Genomic DNA, 27,097 nt, shown 5'->3' with positions numbered 1-27,097 from the left:
ATTTGGTTAAATGGAGTTTTGACATTATACCAGATATCAATGTCGTAATGAAAATGCGAAATCCAATTCATAACATGAACCATCAACTGTAAATCATAATTTCAATTCCCCAAACTGGTTTATAAACCTCATTTTGTCCTAGTTATTAGGTGGACACTCTCAAGGTCAATCTTGCATCGCTCAATGGTCGTCCACAAATTATAGTCTCACCAACTACTCACTAAACAGAATGAGTTTTGTCGAGATTTTAGAAATTTCACTGGTTGAAATCATGAGTCAATTGAAGCTAGACCACCATGGAAAACCTGGAAGCACTAGAAGGCCGTTTCGTCCTAGTATGGGACTCCTCAGTAGTGCGCATCCACGATCCCGCCCCCCCCCGAGAGATTCGAACCCAGGACTTATCAGTCTCACGCTAAGCTCTTAACGAAGTAAACAGACATTATAATTCCACTTGTTATTTAATAAAATATTATGCTACTCTATATCATGTACTTCTGTAAAACTTCACTGAATTTATCATTTGAAATAATTCTCTATGATTATCACTTTATGAAAAATCTAGATATTACCATGATCTTTTAAAGTGTACATTTTACATGACTTTTCATTTTATTACTAACCAGCTGTTCTATAATTGAATTATATATATATATATATATATATATATATATATATATCACTATTTTCTAATGAAATCATCATTTGAAAAAAGCAAACATAAATCTTATTGTTATACACATTTATTTTAATTATCTCAATATAACAATAGTCAATAAGCCTTCGTCATTTTTTAAAAATCATAAATTCAAGAGAGAATATTGTTTCTTAGAAAGCAACGAATGAATTTCTAAATTGTTCAGTCAAGAAGAAATGCATGTATGATATATATATACTACTTAATAGGCATAGATAAACAAACCACTTTTGTCGAATATACCTTTTAACTTAAACATCATTTCATTCACTTTCTACTTCACTATTAAAAAAAGTAGAAAGAAATTGAAGTGAAAACTATCTAAAAGTTTGTCCACTAATTAGGTTTATTTTTCATTTTGTTTCTTTCCTTTGGTGTACATCGCATACTCTTTTTTACAAAAAAAAAGAAAAAACATGAAAAAAAGAAGAAAATACATTCGTTGTATATAGTTTTAAGGAAAAATAAATAAAGAATGATTAATGCTATTTATCAAATAATCGTCAATATACATTATGTAATATCTCATTCTTTTGTTATTCTATTTAGGTTTTAATATAAAATATAATTGTTCTATTCACTTGGTATTGTTTGGCTTGTATCTTCCTGTTGAGGTTTAAGACTGCAATTGATCAGTCTGTTATTGGCATATGTGCATATTATGCGCATGCCTCGATATTACCTTAATTCACAAGCTATTTGTAAGCAATGATAGATAGTGGCTAGCAGTGGAATCGAGGACGCGCAACTCTGAGATGCAGGTACATCCAGCTGACGAGCCCCAAATAGGACAAAACGCGCGTCAAAGTGGATTCCACTGCTAGCCATTATCCATCATTGCTTACAGAATAATTGTCCTATGTTTACTGAATTTAAAGTGAAACAGTTTTAATGATATTTATCTGAATATATGAGGTTTTTTTCTTGCTTTAAAGAACTATATTTTTCATTATAAGTTTTGGCATAAAAATGTTTAAGGTATTGTTGTACACGTTACTTACTTACTTACTTACGCCTGTTATTCCCAATGGAGCATAGGCCGCCGATCTGCATTCTCCAACCCACTCCGTCATGGGCCTTCTTTTCTAGTTATATCCGACTGTTGTTCATTCTTCTCATGTCTGTCTCCATTTCTCGGTGTAATGTGTTCTTTGATCTTCCTCTTTTCCTTCGGCCTTCAGGATTCCATGTGAGGGCTTGTCTTGTGACACAGTTGGGTGGTTTCCTCAATGTGTGTCCTATCCACTTTCATCACTTCTTCCACTGGGATCTGATTTGTTCTTTCCCACAGTTGGTTGTTACTAATAGTGTCCGGCCAACGGATCCGAAGTATTTTGCGTGGACAACTGTTAATAAACACCTGTATCTTCTGGATGATGGCTTTACACGTTACTATATATATATATATATATATATATATATATATATATATATATATATATATATATATATATATATATATATATAGTTATTTAAATTGGTCACATTAAGTTGGTCACTATGCAAGTTTTAGTGTGTTTTAGTCTTAAATAGATTGAAAAGAAGAACCATATCAGTATATAGATGACTCATTGGAAGTTAACTACTTCATTATTTTATAGTAGTTGTAAAACTTTTCAGATATATGAAAATGTATTATGATAAAGTATTATGGTAAGGTCATTCTCATTGTATACATTGTATTGATTCATGGAAATAACGATAAATAGATTGTTAAGTATTTCGTTTGTTTTGTATCGAGGATTTAAAGAATGCTGATGTTTAAACATTTACAAACTATAAGCAAAGATGAATAGTGGTTAACAATGGAATCTAGGCCGCGCGTTTCATCTTATTTAGGACTTGTCAACCGGATGTACCTACATCTCAGAGTTGATTTTCATTCTGGGAATCGAATAAGAGACCGATCAAATGCAATTCTAAACATCAATGGGAAGATTCAAACAAACAATACAAAATGAATCCACAAACTATGTCGAAAAATGACCAATCACTGCAAAACCATTAGACAACAATCATTTTAAAAAAGTAGTTAGTTGATTTCAACTAATATAAACTGGTAAATATTTATGGTTTTGAATGTGAAAGTACTCAAAATCTCATATATTAGTTGTATAAATCTAAGCTACTTTATAACAAATTAGTTAAGAAGTTTAGAACGCTTCCATATTTCTTGATTACTTTCATTATTTAATGACACCAGCTATAAACCTAATAAAGAAACCTAATAGCAAACAACGCTATTTGCTTTGGAACAAGAATAGCTATCAGTTTTAGTGAATAAAACCTATTTATACAGTTTATAGTGGCCCTCGAATATCTGATTCCATTTTGATTATGTATTTATCATTATCGAAATGAACATGACGTCAATCCTCGTATATAATGATCGACTTGACTCGCGTTAGTGATCAACGGAATTAAGTAAGTCAAATACGAGAATGGAATTTTGAATACGTATACTTGGTATAATCGTCGATTGGATAGCGAAGTAAAACAAAATGACGCGCAATGGAGAAGGTGATTGAGCCAACTCAATTAGGCCAAACGTGAATCGATATTTGTACTCAAACAAAAATAAATTACAGACACATGAAAAACAAGGTAATTATTTAACACATATATGATCATATAAAAATCGTTCAAGATTAATAAACGAATAAGTGACAAGGTAAAAATGTTGCTTGATAAGAATGAATAGATTAATCTGTCCAAAGGTTAGAATAACCTATATGGACTTGACATAGTACAAGCCTGCATAAGTTAGGTCCATTGAATTTATTACGTTTCCGTTTATTTCAAACATTTCGTCACTCAGTTACATATTACTGCTTCATTACAATGGTTTTGATCAACAATCTTTGTATATTCCATAGTTCATTTGGAGATGTTTTTGTCCAATAAATGGTATTAAAAAAATAATAATAAATAACTGTCCTTTTAGTTTATGTTTTCTCTTGGATTTTCTCTTTATATCAAAGTATTAGGAAAAGATTTTATTAAAGACTGTTATTGATTAGAAAAAAACAACATTAATCTGTATGATCCATCTTCACAAACAATTACGCACTTTCCAAACCAATTTCTTTTCCGATACAAGACGTTTACTGAGAAACCAGTCCTATTTTTATGGATTAGTGTGGTGGTGTTATAAACATTTGAAAATTATTACAATCTGTATTTAAATAAAGATATGAATCTAGGTAATTTATTACCAATCTGTATCTACTGGTATATTGTTTCTTGATAATTGTCTACGATTACATAGGATTACACAAAGAGATATTATATAATAAATTAGTTTATGTTACATCCTTGATCTGTCTACCCACTTTGGTGCTGAGGATAACTTGTCTAATCTAGATTAAAACCTTGATGTGACAGGCTGACTGGCTTAACCTTGAGGCTAGTACGCGTGAGTTTGAAGTGGGGTAAAGAGAAGAAAACTATTCTATCACCTGATTGGCTGATAAGCATCCGAGTGAGAGAAGACAAGTCCATTGGAACACTATTCGATTTATTCTCAATTCCAATCTGGTTCTCGATTTCAGAACAGTGTCAAATATACATGAATAAATAGATGTCAAACTCGACCACGACGTACAATGATTAGGAAAATACAATTATATCCAAAACTGGGAATTAGTGTAGAAAATAGAGTACAAAATACTACGTCTAAATTACGATAGCTTTGGAACAAAAAGGGCTATGGCAATGAATCATGCATCAAACGAAAGCTTATGAATTATAGAATAGACTAGAAACAAAAATAAATATTACCGTCTTACAAGATTTGAATTAAATGAAATAAATTCTCGGAAAAATAGCTCTCGTAGTTTGTCAAGGCTTCTTGTTTCTCTGTTCACATCAGTTTACAATACTGGAGAAAAGAGAAATTTCTTAGTTTTTGAAACTTTCATCTTTTAATTTGTTATCTGAAACAGTAATATTTTGTTTAACTATTCAAAACAATAGTAGATGCTCACATAATATATAATCGTAAATTATTCTTAAAACTGGATTCCATATGCTGTTATAGATCATTGCGACCAATAAAGTAACATTAGGATTCTGTGGTCTATAGATTATATTCTAAGAAACAAGTTCACTAGTCATTGCAAAACAAAAATGATAACAGAATGGTTATGACTTTGATTATAGTTATCAATCGCTCTTTAGATGTTTAGTTAACCAAGAATAAATGAGAATTATGATCATATATATGAGTTTATTCCTTACTAGTTAATACTATAGAAGAATACAATAGTTTTGATCAAGTCTGCTAAACTCACATTTAGACAGAAACTGAAGTAATAAAATATGCATTACATATGGTAAATGAAAATTACAATATGTATAATTACAAAAATAAATGAGATGATTGAGGTCGTGAACCGACTAATGTTAGACCACATTTGGAAACCTGGAAGCACTGTATGGCCGTTTCGTCCTATTGTGGAACCCCTCAGCAGTGCGCATCCGCGATCTCATTAGCGGGATCCGAACCCAGGGCCTTCACTATCACGCACGAACGCTTAACCTCTAAACCACTGAGTAGGCATCCAACTGTGTGAATGTTTAATCTCAACCAATCCACGAAATTGTGCGACCATCTTCCATTGTACTGAGGTAGATACCTGTCTCTACCCGACATGGATTAGCTCCACTGGTCACGGTTTCTCGCTAGAACTCTGAGAATTTCCTCATGAAGCTAGTCACTAGTGAGAACATGTTGATTACTAGTATAGGGGTTGTGGAGATATCAATCAAAAACTTAATAATCTCCACAACCCCTATACTAGTAAATGAAATGACATGGCATCCTATGATTATGTAACCATATATGATATATGAAATAATCAGCTATTCTCCAATCCAATAAGCAGTTGATTGAAGGTCTGTATCTTACACTTATACAAGTGTAATATGAATTAATATAAAATCAATGAATCCAAACTAATCAAAACCTTAAATTCCATATGAACTACCATTTTTTTCTCTATTCATTTCTCTATCCAAATTTTTTTTCATTATCATAATGGAATATCATTTTTAAAAAATTTTCTTTGTTATTTAAGAGAATGAATCTGTAATTAACAGTTTAATTTCGATGGTAAAAGAGACAAAATAGTAAATAATTTTAAACTATCAATATTTTAATTAAGTCAATGATAAGGTGGAATTATTTTACAAGGAAACAAAACACGTTACAGGAAGTTAGTTATTTTTTTATAAACAGGAAGTTAAATTGATGATAGTAGAATTGATTTTTTTCTTTCTTCTTTTTAAGGTAAACAAAACAGACATTCTTTTAAGTAAAAATGGACAGTAGTTAGCAGTAGAACACAAGACGCACATTCCGTCCTATTTGGACCTCTTCAGCTGGATGTATCTGCATCTCATAGTTGATATTCATTCTGAGACTCAAAACCAGTACTGTTCGCTTCAAACGCCAACGTGTTATCCATTTAGTTACTGAGTCCTGATAGCTACCTGCTTGTGCAATGGAGTAAAGTTTGAATTCACTTGGTGTTGTTTTACTTGTATCTTCCTATTTTCATTTGGGACTGCAATTGTTCAGTCTCATGTTGACATATGTGCATCCTGTGCGGAGTGCTTTTTTAAGAAAAAAACGGGTGCAGGTACATCCAACTGATGAGTCCTAAATAGGACGAAACTCTCGTCCTATATTCCACTGCTAGCCACTATCCATCTCTGCTTAAAAAGCTTGTGACTTAAGGCTATATCGAGGCAATCCGCACAGGATGCACATATGCCAATATGAGACTGATCAGTCGCAGTTCTAAATAACATTGGTAAGATACAAGTAAAACAACACCAAGTGAATTAAAACATACATTTATTATCTTTCATTACAACCTCAATAAAAATAAGTGTATCTCATTAAGAAGGCTAATACTATAAATTTCAGTATAATCATGAATAAAACCACTTATAGGAATTTATATTTTGTGCATGTATATAATTTAGTATTTGTAATATACCAACGAAATATAAATGTAAAATGTAATAGCGCGGGAAATAAAATTGTCATATGCCTTTCACCTTTTTCATTATTGGAAATTTAATAACAAAATCGAAGCATAAAATTTGTTATTTAGTTAGTGGCATTTTTCAACGTGACTATTCAGTGATAAATGTAAACTGGTTTATGCATATATATTACTATTCATTATGAATGTTATAATGTTAAGCATGTGTACTTGAAACTTCATTTGCTCACCTTGATAACTGATCATGACTGATGTAATTTTGTCTATTTGTTTTATCAGCTGATAAATCTACCATTGTTGTTATTTTAAGGATTTTATTTTCTGTAAACTTTGGATAATCTTAGAATTTCATTCTGAATGCTTATTGATAAACTATAGGTTTATTCAAAGGTGTATAGTGGATAGCAGTGGAATACATGACGCACGTTTCATCCTATTTGGGACTCGTCAGCTGGATGTACCTGCATCTCATAGTTAATGTTCACTCTTGGACTAGAAACTAGTGCTGTTTGCCTCAAACACCATCACGTTATCCAATTAGCTACGGAGTCCTGATAGCCATCTGCTTGTGCAATAGGTTGAAGATTAAATTCACTTGGTATTGTTTACTTGAATCTTCCCATTGATGTTTAGGACTGCAATTGATTAATGGACGAAACGCGCGTCCTGGACTTCACTGCTAGCCATTATTCATCTTTGCTTAGAATTTTTGTGAATTAAGGCAATATCGAGACAATACGCACAGGATGCACATATGCCAATATGAGACTGATCAATTGCAGTTCTAAACATCAATGGGAGGATTCAGATAAACAACACCAAGTGAATTAATCGGCTTATTCTTTTCGCATATCATATTATTACTATTTATAGTATTTACGTCTTTGATAGTCATTGGTTGAACTGGTTGAAGAGAAAATTAAGTTTTTCAGAAAACAATGCTCACTATTCACTGGATTGATTCATTGATTCTTTTTAGACAGAAAAGGAGTATTAAATAGGTGTTTTGTAATAGTTTTTGTAACGTTATAGTAATGATTTGAATACATTTTTTCATGAGAACTAATATAAAATCGAAGTCATTGTCAGTGTTTGATGAAACAGCTGATCATTGTTTCATAGAGTTGAATTTCCCCTGAATTTCTCACTATTGTCTCCTTTACTGTTAGTCAGGGAAAGCCGTCTTTTTGCACTCCAAGTAACTGATAAGCTTTTGTTTAGTTGACTTGGAGATCATCCTTTTCAAAAGTTACCGTAGAACTATTTTAAAATATATATGAACAGTGAATATTTCTAGACTTTAAGTGGAATCGGAAATTTTATGGGAGGTTCGTATATGAATAACGTTCAAATACATATTTATCTAATGTATATTAATTTGTGCACCAGCCCTAATGGGATGGTGTCTGATGAAATCTCAGCACGGATTCGAGAAGCTCGTTTGGCTTTTGCCAACTAACGTCACCTATGGAGAGGACGAGATATCCGAGATATCCTACGTTGTAGCTGACTGACTGACACAATTTTAAGACTTCCTCGAATATTAATATCAGTTGTTGTTATCAGAGAAATTAAAACGTTTTCATGTTTCATTACTCTTTGATATATTTACGTCTTAGTATTCATAGGATTGTTTTAGATGTTTTGTTTATTCATAAACTGTTAAATTATTTCCATATAAACTCTATACTTACAGTATTACATTTAGAAAACTCAAATGATACACATAATTTTGGTATAGTATCCTTGGATTTCATTAAAGCATAGTATTTAGATTCTTTCTAAAATCTTATATTAAGAAAGATCTGTTCAAGATAGAAATTAAAATTTAGATTGTTCTCAAATTGTGAAGATTCGGTTGAGTATAATCCATCTAATCTATAGGTTTGATTTGATAATTTCGAATAAATTGAGCAATGGGTAGATTGTTATAAATATGTAATAATCATCTTAACACTAAGACACTCTGATAAGATTGATTTCTCATACTATTGTTCTGTTTCATTAAAAATAAAACAATCGTCTCAGAGATACACTAAATTTTAGTCATTTATTTGATTAACTTGTTAAAGGAAATGCTATTTGATAAACTTTCTAAATGTTTAATAAAATATTATTATTTATATTATTTGAACACATAAATATTGGTACAAAAGGGGCACCGAATACATATGCGCCACACAAGTCACTTGATTTGTGTGTGTGATGTGATACTAACCGGGTGTTCAAACCGAAGCAGGTAGTTTTCCTAAAGGGGTCACACCCGGAGCCTTCGACCTAAAGTTCTAATCCACAAGGCAATGGGGCAATGTTAGTAGATGCAGTCCCATGGTAGCTGGTGACCAATAATTGGTTCACACACCATTTGTTCCTTCAGGATCCTAGAGCCCATGTACACCATTGATTTAGAATCAAGGCATTTCAACTCCTTTAGGTGGACTCTCTGTGTCCACCAACTCTGTTAAAGCGCCGGAAATTCGCTTTTTGTAGACAACACTGCCGCGAGAAAGCAGTGAGTAGAACTTCCCTGACAGTGGCTGTATACGCGCGGACATATGGGAGCATTTCGAGAGGGAAAGTTGACTCTCCCCACCCTTCGCGGTACTAGGATATTTGGGGGCATTCATATACCGTCGATAGATTTTTGGCAATATGGATTTTAAAAAGTATAAAGATAATTTAGCACAAAAACTTTCCATTTGATAATTTGTTTCACCTCAGTTATACTTTAGCATACATAGTTAATCTATTTGTAGAAAGTGCTAATCTTTAGTACAATCGAATAGTGTTAGATTATTTTGATAAACCGATGCGATATCATGATATAATAACGAAATCTAGTATAACGGTGTGATTTTAGTATTTATCTTACTTAAAAATGCATCACTTTTCTTAGAATTATTTAGGATGATAAGTGGTTAAACTGAAAAACCTCCAATTACAGTTAATATCAAAAAGGGTTTTGTGGATATCAAAGTAATTTCAATAGTTGAGATCATGAGTCAAATGAACCTAGATCACCAAGCAAAACCCCGAAACAAAGGACGACCGTTTCATCCTCCTGTGGGACTCCTCAGGAGTGCGCATCCACGACCCCGTTTGGCGCGATTCGAGCTCAAGACCTATCGGTCTCGCGCGCGAACGCTTAAACTCTAGACCAATGAGCTGGACGGCATCCGACGGTGTTAATTTCTAACTTCAGCTAATCCACGAAATTGAGCGACACGTCCACATCCACAGTTAAGTAAAAATTCAATATATTTTTCAGTAAAACCTGATAATTAATTCGTAATGGAGTGTAAACTGTGTGTGATCATAGTTAATTTTACAATTTGAACTTAACATACAATTTAAAATAATTTATATGACAATTAATTAATTTGTGGATACACACTGCTGAGGAGTCGCATACTAGAAAGAAACAGCTGTCCATTGCTTGCAGATTTTCCATGATGATCTAGCCTTAATTAACTCATAAATTCAGCTATTAAATTAATTCATGAATGCTGAATTGTAGGAGAAAACTACAATTATTATTATTATTACTGGCTTTATTCAATATTATATTTTGGTACAATATAGAATTCTCAGCACAGGATATTTCACCAAGCTTCTTACACACAAAAAAACCGAAACAAAGCCAAAAAAGAGGGGGGGGAAAGGTTTAAAAAAATCTAAAAAACTGTACAACTTTTCAAATTAGAGACATGTTAAGAATGCAGGTTATTGACTAGGTTAACAACCTGTTCGTTACATTCATAGTCATTAGATTATGTGAATTAGTACTAGGTATGCGGTCACTGTTGCTATGGAAATTATCAAAAAATTAAATATTTATAACTAACAAGTGAATTGAGATAATAAGTCAGTTTAATCTGACGAATAAAGATCATAGTATTAAATCAACTATTCATTTGTATATTTTTATCAAAGGTCATGAATTATCAGTAGTATATATCATTTTCTAATTACATAATATAATTAAGTGTGAATAAAGTTTAAGTTAGATTAATATGTAAAATAATTTTTATGTGTTTATTGCTCAGATCTGTCAGTATACAGTAGATAATTAGTATATTTTAAGGTTAATTAACATCGAAACTATCTACAATTTACCTAGAATTAAAAGTTTATCAGTTAAGTCACTTTTGATTAAAACTATTGGAATCTTGACAAAGCGTTTATAGCTCTTATCATAGTAGTGGTTTTTAAAAAAAGTAAAATTACAAATAAAAGCAACCACCTAGATGTATGTTTAATATCATTTAGGGAATATTAAATAAAAAGGATGTTTTTGATTGAGATCATGAAATGATTGATGTTAGACTATCATTGAAAACCTGCAATTGACGGTCGTTTCTTCCTATTGCAGGACTCGTCAGTAGTGTGGATCCGCGATCTCATTGGCGGGATCGGAACCCAAAGCCTTCACTATCACGCACGAACGCTCAACCTCTAAACCACTGAGTAGGCATCCAACTGTGTGAATGTTTAATCTCAACCAATCCACGAAATTGTGCGACCATCTTCTATTGTACTGAGGTAGATACCTGTCTCTACCCGACATGGATTAGCTCCACTGGTCACGGTTTCTCGCTAGAACTCTGAGAATTTCCTCATGAAGCTAGTCACTAGTGAGAACATGTTGATTACTAGTATAGGGGTTGTGGAGATATCAATCAAAATCCTAATAATCTCTATAATCTTATACTGATAAAAAGGATGTGTCAAACTCAACAACGACAACCTGTCAATGAGGTGTTTAGAATGAATTGTCTAATTATCAATGATTGTTTTGACCTATCTGTTATTGATTGGTATAAGATTTGACTAAACTAACTTTAAACATGTCAACAGAAAGATGTTTCATTTAAGCATTGATATAATCTGTTTATTTATTAATAGACCGATTGAAGAACGTTTTGTCATGTTTTCTTGTTATTACGCATTTTTCAATACAATTTACATTTATCTTGATTATCTTGGGTATTGTTTTTCGGACATCGATTTTTTAAAAGAAACAGTGTTTTCAACAAATTCTAACAAACAATCATAAATCTATCGTAAAAACGTTATGTTAATTTATGTTGATAGTTCCTTAACTTCATAGTAATTAACATATCCGGTCCTTCTATGTTTTACCGACGAAATTAGTATATTTAAACTTTCAATTTATCAGATAGAAAATTAAATGAAAAGGAATTTACTATTATTATTAACTTCCGATTTTATATCTTTTACTCATTTGTATCAATTAAGGAATTATTGAAATCAAAGAAGCGTCAGACAATTATTATGTACTAGTATGTAATGAATCAACAGGTTAGATTAGCAAACTTGCCAAGTATCTAATTGAATACTTTCAAATCTTGTATTGAGCGTGTTATTTTTCTTAGATTACTGAGTCAAGATCTAATGGTACACATTTCTATCTTCAATCAGTCAACGACATAGTAAAATAACAAAAAATGACGTTAATAAGTAACTAATTCACTTGTAAACAATAATCCTAACTTTCATTTACTAATCAGTAAATAATAGATGATAACTAGGCTACTAATTTTGTAAAAGTGTTAGGAAATTATTAGATGTGAGAAAATATGAATTCATTACATTTCGTGAAGTCATGTTAAGTGATCACAGTCATTATCAAAATAACAAAATTTATTGAAATCGAATAAAAAGATAGAATAACCAGCCAACTAAGTGGTCTAGAGGTTAAGCATTCGCGAGTGGTATAGAAGTTCCTGGGTTCGAATCCCGCGTACGGGATTGTGGATACGCACTTCTGAAGAGATTTTCAATGACAGTTTCCAGATTTCAGATTCCTTTTTCTATTTTAAGGAAGAAAGTTAGGAGCAGCCAAACCAAAACGTGGCATTAGCGCTTGAAGTCACTAATTTCTAGTCTTAGCCATGTTGGGAGATGCAGACTACTTGGCTGAGGTCCGCTTGACTATCGTAACCAATGGTTGGAGACTCTTGGTGACATGGCTCAGAATCCATCACAATGGCGTAGGTGTATACACTCTTTGTCTTCCCTTAAACTATGAGATCAAATTTATTTCATATCTTTCTTTCTACGAAGTAATTCTTTCTTTCTGTACAACATCCTTACATAAAATCTTTCCTTTATATATTGCACCACTGAGTTAACTACTTCTATGAATCCGGTATTCATCTTGCTGTGTTAATGAAGTGTGGCAACTTGGACCGATGTATGTATATGCCTGGTCCTACGTTGTAACTGACCATAGTATTTAGCGATATTTACAAGAATATAGATGAATGAATTTAAAGCCTAAACGACATAATCTATTCTTATTGTATATAAAGTAAATTTGTTTTAATAAACTAAATTTAACCATTTTATTACATCATTCAAAGTAATCATACCCTTAAATCTAGTCAAACTACATTTGTAACCACTTAGTAATGATCCGAAAATAACCATATTCTTATTTTTTTTAAAAAAACGATATTCATAACAATATTAACATTTTCATAATACAACAAATAAACAAATCAAAAGTCAAGATAATAAAATAACAATCAGTGAAACAGATAATGAATAGTAGAAAATAATCATCTGAATATTTTGGCCAATTCTTGTCAATGTACTTTTAAGGGTATTCTGTTAAATACATAAATAAATTATTCTTATGATGCCAGATTGTAAATTTAATCAATTCTTATATTTAAAGTATTATCTTATTTACATCTACTGAAATCCTAATCTGAGAAAAACAACAAATGATATATGATGGAATTAAATAATTATGAGATAATGGAGAAGATTTGCAGCGAAAGTGGATGTTTTTGATAGAGTTTTGTTCTTTGATATGGATGGTTTATAATCACTTCAAAGTATATTTCATTCAGTGATTAATAAGGAGCAGTGGATTAGTTGAAGTTAGATATTAACACCATCGGATGCTGGCCGGCTCAGTGGTCTAGAGGTTATGCGTTCGCGCACAAGACTGATAGGTCCTGGGTTGGAATCTAACGAGGCGGAATCGTGGATGCGCACTACTGAGGAGTCCCACAATAGAACGAAACAACCATCCAGTGCTTCCAGGTTTTGCATGGTGGTCTAGCTTCAACTGACTCATGATCTCAACTATTGAAATTACTATAATATGCACAGAACCCCTTCTGATAGTAAATTAATGAGCACTTCCCTTTCATACTTCATTTAATAGTCAAATACTTTAAATATTGAGTTTTCTGATTTTATTTAAATTGATTGTAGTATCATAGTCAATAAATTTTTGATAATTAAATACTGTTTAGTACTCATTATGGAATGTAATCCAATGTCATTTAATTGTATTAGGTTAGTTGAATGTGTGTACTGCTATGTTAAAGGTACAGCTTTTGATAAATTTCTAATTTACAGAAGACAATATGTATGTTATATGAGCCTATTGACTAGAATTGTGGGATTTGTTGTTTGAGTGATATTGTTGAGCGTTCATTATGTGTTATAGAATATCTTTGGTATTTCAAATCATTTGAATTATAGTACGAATTAAGAGTCCCAGAAATAACGCAGTTGAATCAAGAAGTACTAGACAGACACGAACGAATGTATGGTATTTAGAATTCAAAATCAAGCATTAAACAAGTACAAAAGAATCATTAGTTAATTCAAACACTACAATATCCCAACAGATTTTTTGTCTTTTAGTATAGTATGTCTTTCAGCAAGTAAATTGTGTGTATCACTACAATTATATTTTATGCTTGTAAACATTGTTTCCGATAACTTCATGTAGTAATGAATGTTATCTGTTAAAAATGATGAACGTTTGCATAAAACTAGTGTTATTTGTATATTAGAAAGGTCATTTAATAAAGGTCAGAATGATTTGGAGTAAAGTGTCCAGTCACAATCAGTATAATAGTATTATAGCAAAAATCAAAATGAAAAAGAATCGTGTGAATAAAATACATAGTAGAAGAATTTCACCTTGTTAATTGAGGTAATAATAATAATAGCAATCGTTATATTAATAATATCGTTGTGTGAATGTGATATGTAATAAGATGGGTGTTGTCAAAGTGATTACGATAAAAAAGGGTTCATGCGAATTGGGAAAGATGTATGTGAAAATTAAGATAGATGTAATAAAAAAAGTGGGAAGGAAAGTAAGAGGTTTGTAGGTATCCAGTCTTAGGCCAACGTAAACACAGACGATATACCTTATCTGGAGTTGATCCAGATGGCTTCGGCTATGTAGTGTAGCCGTAATCTAGCTCCTTGAGGTAGATTATTTTGGAACTTGATATAAAACAGAGAAAGCTTCTATTTTGATATGATGTTTACTATCTACCAAGTAAGAGAATAGTACTGTTGATCTATTTAGTAACTCTTTTTCCCAGCTCAGTATTTGTCCGAGTTTTTGAAATATGAAAAATATTTCATCTATCACTGTTCCGATATATTGTGGATCTTTTCATTTCTATTATACTTCTTTGCATATCTTCATAATGATAAAGTTTTTACATGTCACATACGTAAAAGTGTTATTCAAACTTTCATTTATACATTTACTTTTTATGAATTCATAGTATTGTAGTGAACAGAACACGGATGGGAACAATCGAATGTATTCAACACAAAATTACAGATCTTGTTCATAAAATCTAACAATCATAAAGTAAATGGTTAATTTGCAAAATGTCCACCAATTGTCTCAAAATGACTCAGACTTCATTGTTCTTGCATTTTCATACAAATTGCATCCTGTTTCCATTCTTTAATGTTCAATCCTCTTGTCTCTCTGTTGCCAGACCTTCTGTTCACGACTAACATCATATACTACTTATGTCAATATAAGTAGCACGCACCACAGTATTATTTTCATTTATCAGTTAACATTTCGTTTCATTAGCCTGATATAAATGTATAGGGATTTTTATACAAAATATATTTGGAAAGAAAAGATATAGACAAACCAACACAAAGATCATTCTTCTGAAATTACGTTTACATTCTAATTCAATTATAAAATATACAGAATAGAATTAGGCTGTATAATTACTTTATTCAAACGAAAAACATAAATATTGTCTAATCTGTTGTTGATGTATACATAGAAAAGAATTGGCTTGAATGTATGTTACATAAATGTGTATAGATGATAGAATTTACCATTCATAATATTATTTTATACAGTCTACTGGTTATGATAAAGAAAACTAATCTTTGTAAAAAATTTCCAAATAAGTGTATAACGTCTTAGATTCCGTTTAGATTTCATTCTGTCATGGAATTATTATGTTTACTTCCCTATGTTCGTTAGCTGATTAGGTTAAATATGTGTTACGTTTGAAGAGATTACGATGTCACCTAAATCCTAGGAAAAAAACTAAAATTAGTAACTCAACAATAGGACAAGCTAAAATATTACACTGCACCTCAGCCCTGATAGTTAGAGGGAGAAAACCAGATTCAGAGGAAGGAAAAGTATATTCTATAAGTGGTCGGAAGTCCAAATGAACAAGCAGACAACTCACACGTGTATATATATAGTACACTAACCTCCTTGGAAAACATCACAAATTAGCGTATTACAACAGGTAACGAACCAATGATATTTAAGGTCCTTTCAAGTAAGAAATACAAACTAAAAGTAAAAGTGAGCGCTTGTAGCTTAAAACTGAGAAATTCAAATTCTCAAAATAAAATTACAAAAATGAAACGTTTACTAAGTGATTTCTGCGGATCTACAATCCCCAACAATATGAGACAAAATGCTAAACTTTATATCCTCCAAATCTAATTAGTTATCATGTTATGAACTTTCGCCTCAATGAAGTAGTTGATAATCTTAATTTTGGTAACTTTAGGCTGCTTAGTACAGTTAATAAAAAACACATTTCCAATATTCTTACTTCGAACTGCAAGTATTTTGAATCGTCTCATGTTACTACAAGAATAAAAAGTCTTCTTGTTATTAGAAACTAGTGGAATGTCACTAAACGATGAGCTTTCATAGGAGAAAAATAATATTTACTCCACAACTGTTTACCTCAAAGTGTTCTACCATTAAGTATTGGATTCAGTGCAATAGTTAACCAATCAGTATGATGAGAAACAGTTTTGTTTTCAATAAAAGGGTCGTCAATTATTCAGTTAATTATTATTAAATCATTGAGCTCAGAGAATATAACTTCAAGAAAACAGTATTTTACTGGAGGAATCTTACTCTTATTTTGTTAAAGATTATCTATAGAAATCAAATCTATGTACTAGATATGATGGATAACAAAATATACCATTTAAAGATTACTTGCTAGTTTTGTCAATTCATTTACAATTATCTCAATTACAGTGACATATCTGGTGAGCCTAGAATTTATGGACCAACTTTGAACGAATCTAGAGTGGCTTTGAGAATGTTCACTTACTGACGGTTTTAAACCTGCGTGAGGGATAAAAACTGATTTACAGTTGATGGTTAGGAATAGGGATTCGATTGACGATTTTCATTACGAACTGACATCAGCTAAAATACCAAGACGATGTTTAGCTAAATGGATAAAGAATTTCACGCCGAAATTCAAGGCCAGTTATTTTATATCTGATTAGTTTGTCCATAAATTATAGTTTTACCATCATCGTGACTTTTCAATGTTTTATTAAGTTTAGTTCAGTTACTTTAAATATTGGATTCATGAACATTTAGTTGATCAATCAGTGAAATCAAACTTTTCTGCTACAGAACATAAGATTCAAATATTTTGACATAAAGTTAACATCTAAAATGTTAAATAAAATGTCTGTAAGGAATTGTCTACTTTTCTTTCGTTTCATTTTTTTCTAAAAAAAAGAAGAAAGAAAAGTCCTACTAAGTTTTGCTACAGTATCACCCACTGATTTTGTAAATGTCATCTAATGGATATGTCAGACATTTGTTATATTATATATATACAATACAGATAATATGGCATCAAGTAACCGAATGTCTTTTGAATGTGTTATGACTTGGATTAGATATTTATTAGATTTGAAGTAAACAGAAAGAATGAAATTAGAATATTGATTATCGGTATGGATATATATATACAGTTTGTCACAACACAGTTGGTCTTTTGCATACATAATTCATAGTTTTAAAAAGATTTATTCATCTTTTAATCTAAATCTTCTATGAATCCCTACTTCTTTATGCCGTATATATATATATATATATATATATATATATATATATATATATATATATATATATTTCAACAAACTAATTCATACTGACAATCTATTTATATATTGTTCATGTATAGTAAATATGGGCATGATTGTAAGTTATTATTCTTAAGTGATATTCTAAATTGGAATATTTTATTTTTGTATATAAAAGACAGAAAAACAAAGAAAAGAAAGAAGATCCATCGATATTGTGTTTTGAAAACCTCCCATAATTGATCTTTATTGTATTCTTACTTCATATGTATTATGTAATCCTTTCTTTTTCGTCATAACATGATAATCTTGCTTTGTTTTTGGTTTCTTTTACGTAATACATTACTTCAATGCAGTACTATACTAGTATAGATGTTGTAGTTTAATTTTAATAGGACAGTTCAACATACTCGAATACTGACTAATGTTTAAAATTTATTTCCATGTTCGCAATGATTTGATATTTCTATTAACGGTGGATAAGTAAACGAAATCGAAGAAAAGTTAAATGATTCATATTCGTATACATGATACAATTTAAAAAACATTTTTATGGTTAATGCTTTCAATGATCTTATTTAATCTAGAGATGAGACTAGAATTTATGGATGACCATTCGGCGACGTTAAAGTGACCTTGAGAGTGTTCATCTAATAACTAGGACGAAACGAGGGTTAGAAACCAGTGTGAGGAGTTACAATTATGATATACAATTGATGATTAGGGTTGGGAATTAGATTTAAGGTTTTCATTACACTTGTTCACGTACTGATTAGGGCTAAATGAGAGTTTTAAACCTGTTTGAAAGATAAAAATCGTGATTTACAGTTGATAGTTAAGGTTAGAAATCAGATTTAGGGTTTTTATCACGAACTGACATCAGCTATAATGTCAAAACTGTATTTAGCCAAGTGGATGAATGAATTTTTCGCCAAAATCTGAAACCTGTTATCTTCTACCTGATTGGTTCGTTCATAAATTATAGTCCCGCACATCTAGATGATTGTAGTAGGCAATTCTAAGTTCTTGATTATTCAGAAACTGACGTATTGGTTAGTTATAGTGTTTTCTTTGATTTTTAAAATATTTATGTCGTACACTATTACGGTGTCATAAAAACAAGTCATCGGTTCAACTTTTGCCGATTAATAACCAGTAACTTCATTTAGTTTGTCTTCCAAGAACCTCTGAATATGAGTTTCAAAATAGATATTTATTATTAACTCTACATTCATACAATAAATCGACTATGTGTAAATTCTGCTAACATAATTAAAAAATGTTGATCCCATCATAATCAAATTGGTAGGAAATACAAACGACTTCTTTAAGCCACAAGTAAGCAAAATGAAAAATAATTAAAAAAATCAAATTACCATCCGTATTATCAAAGAGGGATTTGTTAGCAGTAACAAAATAAAAACCAAAAACATAAACAATACTGATAACATTAGTAAGAAAAAAGTTGAGAAAATAACACAGAAACAAACAAAACCAGTTAAGTAATTAGTCATTTAAACATAAGTAGCATAGCAATAACTTGGATTAGAATTACAATAACAACACCATCATCACCACCACCACAAAAAATCTTTTGTTTTTCAAAAAAAAAACAGTCCCCAGCATAAATGAATTTAAAACAAACAAATTTATAATAGAAAATAAGCATAAAGAATTTACTGAATTTCGTAATGATTCCCAAACATTCTTTAGTTTCATAGTGTAAACAAAACAATTTATAGATTCTTTTTAAGAATAATCATTATTCATGTGTTATCCGCAAAGGGTTTAACCATTGTTTATTTAGTTATAAAAGGGAGATTGTATTGAATACTGTTAGTAATCTACCACTTAACATAAATAAACAAATAAATAATGAATATTTATTTTTAGTATAAAACTAATGGATATATATATATATATTCTCTATAGGTTTTTCTAACCATAGACTATTCATAAAATCACTTACATAGTAAAGATAACTGTTTATGAGAAAAAAAGAAAGAAATTTAAATGGATATTGTAAATAAAACTATAAATCGAATCATTAAAGTTTGATATTTATACTAAAATTTGGTAGCCAAGTGACATTATAATTTAAACGAAGGATATTTATGATAATTCACTTTGTATTGTTTTACTTGAAACTTCCCAATGATGTTTAGAGCTGCAATTGATCAGACTCTTATTGGTATATGTTTATACTGTGCGTATTGCCTAGATATTGCCTTAATTTACAAGTATTATAAGTAAAGATGGATAGTGGCTAGCAGTAGAATCTAGGGCGCACGTTTCGTCCTTTTTGAGACTCGTCAGCTGGATGTACCTGCATCTCACAGTTGATGATCACTCTGGGACTCGAACTCAGTGCCGTTCGTTTCAAATGCCATCGCGTTATCCACTTAGCTACTGAGTCTCGATAGTCACCTGCTTGTGCAATGGGGTAAAGTTTAAATTCACTCAGTATTGTTTACTTGAATTATCGCATTGATGTTTAGCACTTCAGTTAATCAGTTTCTTAGTGGCAGATGTGCATCCTGTGCTTACATCCAGCTGACGAGTCCCCAATAATATGAAACGCGCGTCCTGCATTCCACTGCTAGACATTATCCATCTTTACTTAGTAAACTACATCATTTGTTACCTTATTACTTCATAAAGTTTTACGTCAACTTAAACAGAACCTTCCCCTCCACCACCTCACAAGTTTTGAAAATAGATTTAAGCTACTTATTTAGCTACTTTGAAGTATATAACATAAAAAGGCAATTTCGTAACATTGATCGCAAAAAGTTGCTTAACCCTAAACTTATCTCCAATTTGACGGCCGTTTCGTCCTATAAAGGGGGTTCTCAGCTGTGCATATCCATGATCCCGCCTGGCCAGATTCAACTGGGTCTGTTGTAAGATAGTAACACTGTTGGATGCCAGCCGGCACAGTGGTCTAAAGGTTATACGTTCGCACACAAGACTGATAGGTCGTGTGTCGGAATCTAGCGAGGCGGGATGCGCACTACTGAGGAGTCCTACAACAGAACGAAACGACCGTCCAGTGCTTCCAGGCTTTTCATGGTGGTCTAGCTTCAACTGACTCATGATCTCAACTAATAACATTACTATAATATCCACAAAACCCCTTCTGATATTAGAAAAATAACTTGGTAATAGCAGAGGGTAAGACGATGAATCATAAAGATTTGTTAATATGAAATTAAATCAAATCAAAGACTGGTAGTCCATTTGAAAATTGTTCAAATCCAAAGAGTACTTCATAGCTTTTATGTTGTTTTAATCATAACTGTACAATGTATTTTTCAATGATTCGAAGTTATCGTGGATATGATGTTTGATATTTTTGAGTGTGCACTACTGTGAAGTTCCCGATTAGAACATAATTGGTAGTTTTCACTGATTTTACAACAAATACGGACTAAAATACATGTTTACTGTAAATAATCACAAAATAAAGCAATACAAACTAAATGCCAATTTCAGAACTTAGTTTCTACTTCATAAATCTCAATAAATTTTAGTTTCTACGATAATATGACTCTATGTTATTAAAAATCTCCATAGTGAAAATTAGAACAATACTGTTTTCATTTAGATTCTATTGATGCTTTACTCTGAGATATTAACTAGTTAATTTATGACTGTTACTCTTTGTGAAAAATAAGTCATCAACCTACTCTGTCCTGAGCTGTCCTTTCCAGTTGTTTCCAAGTGATATTCATTCTTTCGATATCCTCCTCCAGTTCTTTGGTTTGCTTCTTTTTCTCTTACCCTCAAAATTACATATAAGAGTTCCGTAATGTATGTCCTATGTCCTCTATCATCTTTTCTTAATTTTCTCTTTACCTGGAGGCTGGTTTTTCTCCTACCGCAGCGAGTTGTTGCTGATGATATCCTTAGTACTTTGAGTAGACCTTGTTTCGATTCCTGTGTGCAGAGTTGTGGATGCTCACAACTGAGTAGTCCCATACTAGGATGAAAAGGCCATTCAGTGCTTACTGGTTTTTAATGGTGGTCTAATATTGACTGATTAAAGGTTTTAATAAAAGACTTCGCTTCTTGAACGAACTAAGATGTTTTATCAATATGTGTGCCAAAAAACTGCGAAGACCTAAATGAAACCAAAATAAGTTCATAGTAAATAAATCAGTATTATTACAATCTAAAATTTGACCTTCATATAATAAGTTAGATAAGATATTCTTTAAGTGACTAAAGTAAAGATGAATGAAAAATGAGAACTCCACCAAATCAAACGCTTGCATAAATATATTTATATGGAATGTTCTAGTTCTAAGGAATTAATTTGTGAGTTATTGACAAATGTTACTGAAGAAAACATAAAACATATCCTGAATCTAAATAATCCTTTCAATGGATATGTTGATTCCATTCAACCCATTTTGATTTGTTTCGATTATATATTGATAAAAAACTATTTTAGTTCATGTAGGTGATTTTAGTGGTTCTGAGGTATAAATATTATATATCAGTCTTATTGTCGTGAAGGAGAACACAGGTGAGGACAACCGAATTATATTTAGCACAACTTGATAAAATAGAAAAACCATACTATAATACCTAATTTGCAAAATGTCCAATAATTTTCTCGGACTTCATTGTTCTTGCATTTCTATACTTATTGCTTTCTATTCCCGTTCATCCATTCTTGATCTTCCCAATCTTCTGCTGCCAGACATTACATTCCTGACTCGCGTTATATACTACTTACGTCCATATAAGTAGCACGCACCACACTATAGCTTTCACTAACATTTTAAACTTCATCATAAGGACGTACTTCATTTGGACGATAATTGTTTGACTTTATTCTACAATAGCTGAATTTATCCATTCCAATGACATTTGTGATCGATTGGCTTTGTCTACATTTTTAAAAATCTTTATGTGTCACTGTGTTTTCGCCGATATATATAGCTACGCATTCCATATAGGGAATGATAATCATCTACGTGGTTTAATGTCAAGTGAATAAATTATGAAATGGATTCAATCAGTTCACATTTACTTTAACCAAGCGTTGATGATAATGCTCAGAACAAAAATGAAAGCTCATAATTAAAAATTATGTCTGCATTCTTAAAATTACTCTTCGAATTCACTAATGTAAGATAAACAATTCTATGATAATTCCTCGATCACCCTGCAGAATGTTGCCATATGGAAAAATATCTATATATTTTTAGTAAAATTTCCATAGGGACAAAATAGTTTTACAAGTTAAAATGAAGAATATTCATATTTTCATAAACGTACCAGTTTTACATTCATAATATTGTAAATGATAATCAGCTTTAAGAAAATCAACAGTAAATACTACTAATTGGCTTTTCTTCAGGTTTGTTGTAAATATTCCATTCCCTCTTATTTATTTTTCTATTTAAATCTTTTAATAATACTTTTCTTATGGTCCTGTAAGAACCATAAAGACAACGATGTTTACCAACTTGACGGAATACATCAACTCCATTATAATGACCTACTGTTTTCTTTTTCACGACATCATCTTTGTAGATTTAAATGTCATCATTATGTTTTGATAATATTGTCATATCAGTGTTGTCCTTTCGGTTGTATTGTCAAAAAAACACAAATACATCTAAGAATAAAAAGGAATTGAGATGTTTGTTTAAAAATGTATATCATTTTTATTAAAGCCTGGTATTAACAGGTACAGAAATAGAGATTCCATTGATTTAAGATGCCTGTACACTAGATTGAATCATTGTTTTATCAATAATAATCATGATCTCCTTGTTTATCTAGTATAAGCTTATGGAAATGATCGAGTTTCACTGAAAACATGAACTGATTACCTCAGTTACATTCTATTTGATGATACAGAAAGGTTACTATTTTGTATATGTATTTACACATGTAACATACTGTGTTTTTTTCTAAATTCAAACCACATTTCAAAACTCAATTTTAATGTATCTTTCGAATGTTCTTTCTATCATACATAAAACATATTTGTTTTCCTCTATTCACCTTAGTCGCCAACTTGTCATTGTAACCTAATTAAATATCATAGTAAAATGTCAATGTTTCATTTATCCAAAACTTAAAAAGTAAAAAAAATAGGAGAAAGAAAAGAAAATTGATTTAAATTAGGTGAACTATAAAAAAACCATCATATGGCTTCCAAATGTTTTACAAAAGTGACTGTATTACATTAGTGATAAAATAGATTTCTTTAGTACTAATGAAGTAGACTTACTGAAAGGGGATTTGTCCTGGTTTTATAGAATAAAGTAACATATAGTCATATTAATTCACTTGGTATTGTTTTACTTGAATCCTCCCATTGATGTTTAGAACTGCAGTTGATCAGTCTGTTATTGGCATATGTACCATATATATATATATATATATATATATATATATATATATATATATATATATATATATATATATATATATATATATAGGTTCGAGTCCCAGAGTGATCATCAACTGTGAGATGCAGGTACATCCGGATAACGAGTCCCAAATAGGCCGAAACGGGCGTCCTGTATTCCACTGCTATCCCCTATCTATCTTTGTTTATAATGTATAGTCAAATTATTTTATTAATAAAATGATCCCTATAACTATTATGTCTCATACAGTTGATTCAATAGTCTACATTCTGAAGGCTCACTTAATCCAGGATAATGAGGATACATACTTTAATGTTATTATTGAATATGACTACTGATTAAAACTTTCAAAGAGTTATTTTAAAGGTGTTTGTTTAAAGGAAATCCCTAATTTATAAACATTATTTTTAGAAGATATTACATTAAACTATATAATGATTCAAAACAGGTTTTTATGTATATTTATCAAGCTGATTACCTAGATCTTCCAAGCTTCAGTTGGTTCTAAACTTAAATATATATTAGTTGTTTCCTCTTGAATGGAAAGTTAATTAATGACTTCAATGATTTCATAAGTGAACAAACTAGTTTGTAAGCAAACTTTTTGACTAAATGAATATTTGATACCTAAATATATTGAAGTAACAAGATGTAAATACAAAACGTTTATGCTAATCATGTTGCCTTAAAATCCGAGTTCATCATATTGAGAAAAAAACCAATTGCAGAGAGTATAACGAGTTACAAATTCTCTTAAATATGTTATTACTGCTTGTCAATCATTTACTTTCAAAAAATCAATCTTGAAAGTATTATTTGCTTGTATTGCTTGTTATTAAGGACTACAACTGATCAGACTTTTGTTGGCAATATGAGCATTCTGTACGGATTGCCTTTATATTACCTTAAGTTACAAGATTTATTAGCAAAGATGGATGATGGCTAACAGTGGAATACAGAACGCGCGCTTAGTAGCTATCAAGACTCAGTAGCTAAGTGGATAACGTGATGATGTTTGAAACGAATGATACTGGCTTCGAGTCCCAGAGTGGATGTCAACTCTTGGAATGAAGATACATCCAGATGATGAGCCCTTGAATAGGAAGAAACTCATGTCCTGGATTCCACTGTTAACCACCATTCATCGTTGTTTATATTCCTGAAAGTAATTTTTATCAACAATAAGTTAAGTTTACATATAGATTGTCAGGATATATTTTACACTTAAAGAAAGTGAAATCTTTACAGTAATTCATAATAACGTATTTGGTTTTGTGATCTAAATAATTTAAAGTTTTATAACCAACTTTTATATATTTTCATTTACCTCTTCGAAAAGTTACCACACTTTGTGCTTGTTAAACGCAATAAACAAAATGGTTTAATATAAGCTGGTAAGCATAAATACATTGTGTTCATCCAGTACATATTTTCATGACTTATGATCAAATTAATGATGATATGTTATTGCGTAACATCTTCAACTGTAGTATAATTCTTGTCTCATTTCTATTTTTATAAATGAAGGAAAATATTAATATTCAAGGAATTCAAATTCAGTTACTGGTTATAAATACTTAAATAGCTATCAAAATTACTGATTGAATTTGGGGAAGTGACTTGTTAGATTTTAATCAGTTAGTCTTAATGTTAACATGTTTACTCTGTAGTTTGAAGGTCTTGGATTTGACCGTGAATAAGGTCAAGGATGTAAACTATGTTAAAACAGTTAAGACTTTGATGGAGTTTTGTTCTCTGAGCTGGATGGTTTGGTCGTGGAGCTTACATCGTTCATCCGAACGACATCAAAGTAGTAAACAATGACAAATTTAAGGTCAATAAGAACTAATCAACGTCAAGGTGTACAGAACAAGTTGTGAAACGCATATGGAGAAATTCGAACACTTCACTTCTATCTGAAGTTTGTGCTGATGATGTCGTTCAGAAGAACGATGAAAGCTCCACGACCAAATCATCCAGCTCAGAGAATAAAACTCCATCAAAATCATCCATCTGAGCTACAAATCTTTTCCATCTCTCAGTTAAGACTAAACTTAATAAACTCACTAATTATTATAAATGTAAGTAATGGTAGAATAGAATTTGCAAGACAGTTAGTACGGATATGAAGCTTTACTTATTCCTTCATAATAGAAATGTGATAAGAACGATGATACTTCATTTATTCTGAAACCGTTTCTAGAACAGTTAGGATATTTAATAAGGATTCTTTCTAACAAATTTAATTAACTACACAGAGTGGTAAAGTATTTCTTAGGTGATTGTCTTATGTAATTCACTTTCGTAATCTGATACATAAATAAAAGTTTACGGATTATCTGATTATGATTGAACGATTAATTACACAGTATTAATTTGCTAATTATCTAGGAAAATAACTATAACGTTGTACCATTGATTCAGTAAGATCAACTTTGTAAGTTGTTAGGTATTATACAGTTATATACAACTTTATTATCTTAAAGATGTATGAATAACAAGTTTTACTAAAGTATCAACAACAAAAGTATTGAAAGGTCAACTGAAAACGTTTAATATACATACAAGTATTATTTCCAATTCAATCTTGTCTATAGAAATGATAGATTTTTATACCAGAAGGGGATTTTGTAGATATTATAGTAATTTCAATAGTTGAGATCATGAGTCAATTGAAGCTAGACCACCATGAAAAACCTGGAAACATTGGACGGTCGTTGTGGAACTCCTCAGTAGTGTGCATCCACGATCCCGCCTCGCTAGATTCCAACACAGGACCTATCAGTCTCGCGCGCGAACGCTTA

The 27,097-nt window shown here is 31.2% G+C and overlaps 1 protein-coding gene across 1 annotated transcript in view; it reads left to right on the top strand.

The window, feature by feature from the left end:
• MS3_00010490 (uncharacterized protein) overlaps positions 1-27,097 on the top strand; it is a gene marked incomplete at its 3' end in the record, with an annotated part of 99,425 nt that overhangs the window by 8,906 nt on the left and 63,422 nt on the right. The window lies entirely within an intron of this gene.

The sequence above is a fragment of the Schistosoma haematobium genome, chromosome ZW (assembly GCF_000699445.3).
Source record: "Schistosoma haematobium chromosome ZW, whole genome shotgun sequence".
NCBI classification, from domain to species: Eukaryota; Metazoa; Platyhelminthes; class Trematoda; order Strigeidida; family Schistosomatidae; genus Schistosoma; species Schistosoma haematobium.
This window is presented reverse-complemented; position numbering and strand designations above follow the sequence as displayed.